The sequence below is a fragment of the Sturnira hondurensis genome, unplaced genomic scaffold (genome assembly GCF_014824575.4).
Source record: "Sturnira hondurensis isolate 20B ecotype Veracruz unplaced genomic scaffold, ASM1482457v3 Scaffold0018292, whole genome shotgun sequence".
Classification (NCBI taxonomy): Eukaryota; Metazoa; Chordata; class Mammalia; order Chiroptera; family Phyllostomidae; genus Sturnira; species Sturnira hondurensis.
Window position 1 is genome coordinate 1,140,021 of NW_028090923.1, and position 8,277 is coordinate 1,148,297.

General features: G+C 38.7%; 1 non-coding gene across 1 annotated transcript; it reads right to left on the reverse strand.

Annotated features, from left to right (window-relative positions):
- Nucleotides 1-6,841: 6,841 nt before the first annotated feature.
- On the reverse strand, nt 6,842-6,943 carry LOC119002865 (U6 spliceosomal RNA). Its single transcript, XR_005069829.1, has one exon. It is a non-coding gene; the product is annotated as a U6 spliceosomal RNA (small nuclear RNA).
- Nucleotides 6,944-8,277: the final 1,334 nt, after the last annotated feature.

Consider the following 8,277-nt stretch of genomic DNA (forward strand, 5'->3'; position numbering starts at 1 on the left):
ATTATTATTAAACTAAAATTGCCTTATATTATTTTAATCAAAGAATGTTATAAAATACTGTTTCATGATTCACAGATATTATACAAGAACATGTAAAAGATACATGACCAATTCTCTGTATGATCCTTACTAGCTAGGTGCTTATGTATGATACCTTGTACAGTGAATCCCTGAGTTTTGGACTGCCTTTGTAGATAGAGTTTTTACACATGTAATGCAATCTTTTAAAAACATTATTACTAAAAACCACAATGCTTTTTCTTCTCCTGCCACTGACTCTAAAGTTACTGGTCATTTCTTGGAAGTTCCCATGACACCTAACAAATATGTCTAAGCATTTCCATAACGGCCATCAGAGTGATATCTATGTGCTCTGAAATAAGTATTAGACAATAAATGTAATGAATGAGGGAAGTGCAAAGCTCATTTGTTTCCACCTCTCTGTTCATGTAGTTATGAGTCAGAAAAAAACATACAGAGTCAGTGCTTTTAGCTTATGGAGCTCTAGTTGCCAATCGGCTGGAAAAGAGAGAGAGAGTTGCCACTTTCCTGTTTTGGCCCTAGGATTTAGAAAGAATTGTAACATTTGTGAATTTTATACTTGGCAGTCTAAAATTTGATTTTTCTTTTTAAGAGTTCTAATATTTACATATTCTAAGTTCTACCTTACTATAAGTAGGACTTCCTGATGGAATTACCAGGATAAAGATAAGAGTAAAATTTAAAATAAAGTGGGACTTCTGGCCAAGATGAAGACATAGGTTGACACATTCTGCCTCCTCACATAACTAAAAGAAGTACAACAAATTTAAAAAGAAAAAACAACCAGAAATTACAGAAAATCATAGTGTGTGGAAGCTGGACAACCAAGGAGTTAAAGAAGAAACACTCATCCAGAACTGCAGGAGGGGTGGAGACGGGCAGCTGGATGGATGGGACTGGGGCAGATAGTGGCTGATGGACAGAGCAGTCCCACATTTGCATGCAGATAAACTGGGAGGAACAACTGGGGAGTGAGATAGACTGAGCAACCCAGAATTCCAGTGCAGAGAAGGAAATAAAGCCTCCAAGCTGCTGACTAAAAAACATCTGTGGGGGTTGAGGTGGCAAGAGAAACTTCCAGCCCCACAGGAGAGTTCATTGGAGAGACTCACAGGGTCCTAGAACATACACAAAACTACCCACCTAGGGATCAGCGTCAGAAGGGCCCAATTTGCTTGTGGACAGTGGGACAAGTGACTGAAAACTGGCAAAGAGGGGAGCAAGCAGCACTCTTCCCTCTTGGACCCCTCTCTGACATACAGGGTCACAAGGGCAGCGATGTGAGATGCTCCACCCTGGTGAACACCTAAGGCTCTGCCCCTTATATGTAACAGGTGCACCAAGAGAAAAAAAATGGCCCAAATGAAACAACAGATCAAAGTTCCAGAAAAAATACAACTAAGCAAGTTAGAGATAGCCATCCTATCAGATGCACAGTTCAAAATACTGCTGATCAGGATGCTCACAGAACTGATTGAGCTCAGATGCAAAATGAAGGAACAAACGAGGGCTACCCAAAGTGAAATAAAGCAAAATATACAGGGAACCAACAGTGATGGGAAGGAAACCAGGACTCAAATCAATGGTTTGGAATAGAAGGAAAAAAGAAACATTTAACCAGAACAGAATGAAGAAACAAGAATACAAAAAATGAGGAGAGGCTTAGGAACCTCCAGGACATCTTTAAATGTTCCAACATCCGAATCATAGGGGTGCTAGAAGAAGAAGAAGAGCAAGAAACTGAAAACTTATTTAAACAAATAATGATGGAAAACTTTCTCAATCTATTAAAGGAAATAGACTTCCAGGAAGTCCAGGAAGCTAAGAAAGTCCCAAAGAAGTTGGACCCAAGGAAGAACACACCAAGGCACATCATAATTACATTACCCAAGATTAAAGAGAAGAAGTAGAGAATCTTAAAGCAGCAAGAAGAGAGGAGAGAGTTACCTACAAAGGAGTACCCATCAGACTATCAGCTGATTTCTCAAAAGAAACCTTACAGGTGAGAAAGGTCTGGAAAGAAGTATTCCACATCATGAAAGGCAAGGACCTACATCCAAGATTACTCTATCCAGTAAAGTTATCATTCAAAATGGAAGGGCAGAAAAAGAGTTTCCTAGATAAGGTCAAGTTAGAGGAGTTCATCATCACCAAACCCTTATTGTATGAAATGTTAAAGGAACTTACCTAAGAAAAAGAAGATAAAAAATATCAACAGTAAAATGACAACAAACTCAGTTACTAACAACTGAACCTAAAACAAAAGCAAAAACAAAGACAAACTAAGCAAACAACTAGAACAGGAACAGAATCACAGAAATGGAGAGCACGGGGAGGGTTATTAGGGAGATAGTGGGAGAGGGAGAGAAGGGAAGGGTATAGAGAATAAATGGCATAAATGGTAGGTAGAAAATAGACAGGGGGAGGTTAAGAATTGTATAGGAAATGGTGAAGCCAAAGAACTTATTCGTACTTCCCATGAACTGAGCATGAACTGAACATGAACTGGACATGAACTGAAAGGGGGGAATGTGGGTGGGAGGGGGTGTGCAGGGAAGAGGGGAATAAAGGGGGTAAATGGGACAACTATAACAGCATAATCAATAAAATATACTTAAAACAATTTAAAATGTAGTAAGGTTAAGAGAGTTTAATAAAGTGGGGTTGTCTAGTCTGGATATATAAAATATTAAAAATACAAACACAATAATAGTTGCCAAGCCTATAAATGTATATTTATTTGGAAATATTCTGGTGCTGTAGATTTATGCTACACTTTGATTTGTCTAAGTCCACTTAGCAGTACGTTTACCATGTTAGAACAAAGAGAAAAAAATCAATCTGTGTCAGCATAAGGAAGTTGACCTTGATATAAAATAGAGCAGTGATGTTTATTACGAATTAAAAAGAAGCCATGACTGGTGTGGCTTAATTGGGCATTATTCTGCAAAGCAAAAGGTTGCTGGTCTGATTCCTTGTCAGGGCACTACCTGGGATGTGGGCTTGGTCCTGGTCGGGGCACATGCAAGAGGCAACTGACCAATGTTTCTCTCACATCAAAGTATTGATGTTTTTCTACCTCTCTTTCTCTCTTCCTTTCCCTCTCTCTTAAAAAAATTAAACTGAATTGGTAATAGGGATTTTGAAATTTTTCAAAAAAGTATTTGAACATTTGTTGACTTACCTGGACTTTTGAGGAAGTCTTCCTAGCTAAAGTTAGGAAGACAGGAAGTAGAATAGATAATCTTGAAAGGTCCTTTCTTTTTCTATAAATTTATAATAACCACAGTGTGAACTGATCTCTGATCTATTTTTAGTTTTCCTGCAGAATGTTTGAATTTTGAAGAGTGGAAAGGTGATTTCCTATGAATGGTTATTTTGGTGGTATTTTCCTGCAATATTCTTCAAAGATTAGTTAAAAAGACAAACAAACAGACTGGGGGGGTTTTAAAGGGATTTCAAACCAACTGAAAGGACTTCCCTTCGAATATGGGGTTTTATGCAACATTCCATGTGGTTCTTCAAAAGATCTCATAGGCATTACAGAACAAGCTATGGGCATTAACACTTATATACATAAAGCTCAATGTTCACACAGGCTAGGGTCTCATTTGGAATCTTCCACACATCCTGCCTGTTCCAAAATGAGGCATGAGTTGCAGTGCTCACTACAAGTAAGTTGAGCCAGTTTCTTTTTCTTTAGCACAAATTTAAATGAAACTGATTTATTGGGGATCAATAACATTTTCATAACAGAACAGTAGCAAAATAATTTAGTTTTTAATATATGTTTATGAATATCCCTGATAATATAAAGAAATCTGGAGGACTTTGTAAACCACCAAAATCTCAAAGGGTAGTGCCAGTCTAATTTTTTAGGTAGAGAAGAGGGACACTGTGCTGGCATGTTTTCTCAGAAAGCCCTGTGAGCACTACAGTACTGAAGTTCTAATATGCTAGTGAAGTTCTAACATGCTAGTGAACTGTGAATGAAATTGTCGCTTCATATTTATTATTAAAATTTGTATAAAAGGTTGACTTGATCAATCCTGCCATCAACCAACCTCCTTGCTTGTAACAGACATCTAGATCACAAAATCATCAGTCCTGGCTATTCAATAGGTTGTGCCCAGAGGAAGCAAGCTTTGAGATCCCTTCTAAGCCATGACCAAACCTCAGAAAGGAGGCATGTGAGAGAAGTAGATCGAGCTTGAGGAAGCTTTGACCCAAGGCACCATGATCATAAGGGTGAGGAGCCCTAGAGAGGTTCTGGCTGACAGAAAGGTGCCCCAAAGCAGGTCCTGGGAGACAAACAGCACTGTGGCAGAGTAGGCACATTCAGGAGTTAAACACCACTTCCACCACTAATAAATGCACAGAGTTTGATAAATACCGTGTTGCTCTCTCCCTCTGGAGGAATGAGGTCTTTCCTGACAATAGATTATATTCTTTGAGGTATGTGATTTCAAGTATTTGAGGCTCTGAGGCCACAGTGTTTATTAATATTCCTTAGTGTGTTCATCAGCCACTTAGATGAGTACCCACTCATCTTGAATGAGATTAATGAGATCTAGAGAAAGTCAAGCCTAAAAGAAACGGTCCATCCGATATTTTTGTGCATCACACCTACTAATCGCAGATCCTCATGAAAAGTAATGTGTGGAGCTGGAAGGTATTGTGTGGAGCAGGAGATGTTTCCATGCCCTGAGCTGTCCTTGTAGAGAAAGGGTCAACAGACTATGTTGGAAAGGCCAGGGTGTCTTTGACGTTGATCATGGACCCCAGTTTGGGAACTCTTCCAAGTCAGGATTTCTGCACCCTCTGTGCAAGGTTGCACAAGCAGTGGATTGTTGTGGCCTGGACGTTTCTATCTTCTCAAATGTTTGATTTAATTACCAGGAAATTTCTTCCTTCTTATGACAGGGCACCAGGTCTCAGAGGTGACACATTACTATGCAACACAATAGTACAAATCTCCCAGTGTTGAAGGGCTTATTTTATGAAAGGTACTGTTCCTTCCTCTACATTATCTAGAAAAACTTTTTTTTATCTTTTGTTCACAACTACTTTTCTTATTGACTGTATTGGACCTTATTGTCTTACATAGATTGATTTTGGTGAACAACTGGCAGTTAATGTATGTTTTATGCAAAAGAAGAATATGATACCAGTTGCTTTTAAGGAATTCTGACATTGTATGTCTGTTTTTGTAGAATTGTTACAGTCTTCTAATTACATACTATAAAATTACATTACATAAACTCCAATTAGGTTTTTGTGAAATTAAATAAAACAAAGTCAAAATAGTGGCTTAGAAAAAACCCCAGAGATCTCCACTTGATTGGATGTTGTAGAAACTGAAGAAGTTGAGCTGAAAAAAATCAGACAAGATGGCAGAGGTGTGAGTGGAAGTCACACTGTCCTTCTCCCCAGGCCAATCTGAAATTACAGCTCAATTGTGGAGAAACTGCCTGGAACAAACAACTGAGCAATAGTGAGACAGAAGCTATATAACTTAAGACAGACAGAAGAACCAGCTTTGGCACAACCGAACTGGTAAGGAGGGTAGCAGACACTCAAGAGGGCTGGTTGGGAACCCACAGGTAACAGAGCCAGAGGGATAATTAAGCAGCAGTTTGGATCCCCCTAAGAATGAAGTCTAAACCTTAAACTAGGATTCCCAGCCTAGAGCACTAAAGCCCTAAAAGTATACAGATAACAACTGGCAGTGAAAACCGGCAAGGTTGCTCTCTGCCAGAGACAGAGACATCCTGTCTCTGTCTGGAGACGCAAGGGCCATTTAAAGGGCCAACACACAAATTTTCATTTGCAGCCACTTACCCGGGGCTCCAGCAAAGGCGGGGGCAGAGTGAGCTGGTGATGCTTGAGGAGAGACCAAGGACTGAAGCTTGAGGGAGAGAACTGAGAGAGTAGACACTGAGATCCTGGTGCCGAGCCATCTCACAAATGGCAGCAACCATCCTGCTCAGGCAGACCACTCCCCTCTGAGCGGCAGGATCCTGAGGGGAAACAATAGCCCCAACCCCAGGAGGGTAACTGCTCTGGCCCTGTGATGCTAAATAAAGCCTGACTGCTGAGTCCTAGAGACCAGATGAACAACCAGAGGAGATAGCCAGAGGCAGTAGATCACTGGCAAAGACTCCTGACTGGACAAAGCCTTCAGTTCCTTAATTTCACTGAACTTCACTTTTACACAAATATAACACGAGAATAACCATTTGGCTAAGGAGGCTATGAAAATATTTTTGGGGGAAGCAGGCCAAAAAAGTTACTAAGGGTAAAAAAAGTTATTAAAGTTTATATAGATTAGTGATTCTCAAAAAGGAGTTGGTGCATATTAGATTTTCAGAATGGCCTAATGAGGTTCTAGTAGCTTATAAAAGCTCTGCAAGTTTTTCTGATAATCCCACTAATAAAGGTAAAATGAAAAAAACAAAACAAGATTACAGCCAAACCAATAACCTTACTATCCAACTGATAAATGTTTGGTTCTTTTAATATTTCCAGTATCTGTAATAATTATTTTTGAACTTAAGATACCTAGCCTGAAAATGTACTGGTTTTATGACAATTTATAAGATAAGAAGCACCAAAGCTAGGACAATAACTCGGTCACATCTTCAGGTTCAGGGCCATAGGGGAGCTTTTAAATGCATAGATGGAGGTAGAAAATTAAACAGTGATCCCATAACATCCTGGAGACTTTAATACTATGTAACTTTCTATACCAATTTCCCGTATCTTTTACATTGTCTCTGTTAGAGTCTTCCTGGGTTTGAAAAAAAGAGAGAAAGAATTTGTGTGTCATCCTTGCACAGGGGCCATGCTAATCTTCTCTGTATCGTTCTAATTTCAGTATATGTGCTGCCGAAGCAAGCACAAAGAGAGAAAGAATTTAAGGGCACTCCACCAATAATCCAAATTAACTAAGAAAAAGGATAAGTTGCATAATTTTGTTTTGGAGCTTTACTATTGATGATTTGGCTGGACCAAGCCTCATCTTGCCTTGGAGTTAAGGGCCCTTGACAGGAATTAGAAAGCTTGTGTCTGAGTCCTTTTCTGCTGTTTCACTCTTTAGTGTTCCTGAGCCTCTGTCCCCTTCTAAGCAACGGAAATAGTTCTAAGCTCACCCACCTCATGGTTTTGATATCAGTACCAAAACTATGTCTAGTGGATGGAGCTGTGGGTAGATGTGTGCAGATGTGCTATTTCTTTTTATTCTTCACAGATATTCTTTAAGGAAATTATTGATTTACACAATTCTCCTCTCCCCATGGAAATGATTACTGAGGCTCCAAAATCTACACACTCTACCAAAGGTCACAAACAATAACACTGTCAACATTAAATGTGACTTTACTAATTTCAAAGCCCATGATTTCCCCAAAGCTCCAGAATGAAGCAATGTCTACCAGAGACTGCAAACAGGAAAACTTAATTTATTCCAGGAACAGGAAGGTCATCCCAGAAAGGAGACTTAATCATAGTATCCTACTTGGCTCTGAAGTGAATAATATTTACATAATTAGAGTACTGCCAACCCTAGCTACTTATTTTACTAAAAATAAGTAAACTGGGAGGACAGAATTTTAGAGGACACTGACTAAAAGGCAGTAATAGCAGCATATTATTAAAAATTTCATACATTATTCCTAAAAGAATTTACTAAAAAGAGAGAGAGAGAGAGAGAGCAAGAGAACAGAAGTGAGAACTTGTATTTGGAGTGGAGAGCCCAGGAACAGGGTATGACTTCTAGACAAGTCTTTTATAGCTACTTGGCTTTTTAAAACTATCTTCATGTGTTAAAATAATAAATAATAAGAAAATAAGTCTTTAAAAAGTTAAATGAGGACACTGTAAATATGCTGCATTTTATGTTGGGCTTTGGGGAGCTATGCAGATTTCATCTTGTTCTTTACATTTTCATATGCTAACAATTTGGAATATTCTATACATAATAATATTTCAAATATATGGAATATATTATGTCTCTAGGAAGAGTATTATTATGTTGCTAAGTGAAAAGCTCAATTTTTAGTCTGTGGTCAGTATTTGTTTTTATTGCTATTTATTGTTAAAAAGCATGTTGTGTTTCCTGCTGCAGAATTTGGGTTAAGGTGAAAAGTCAGAACAGACTGAATGTGGAAATCAATAGTAAGGTTGTAGGAAATCTTGGTCATGGTCTGTCCAGAAATCCTCCCATAATCTCTCTTC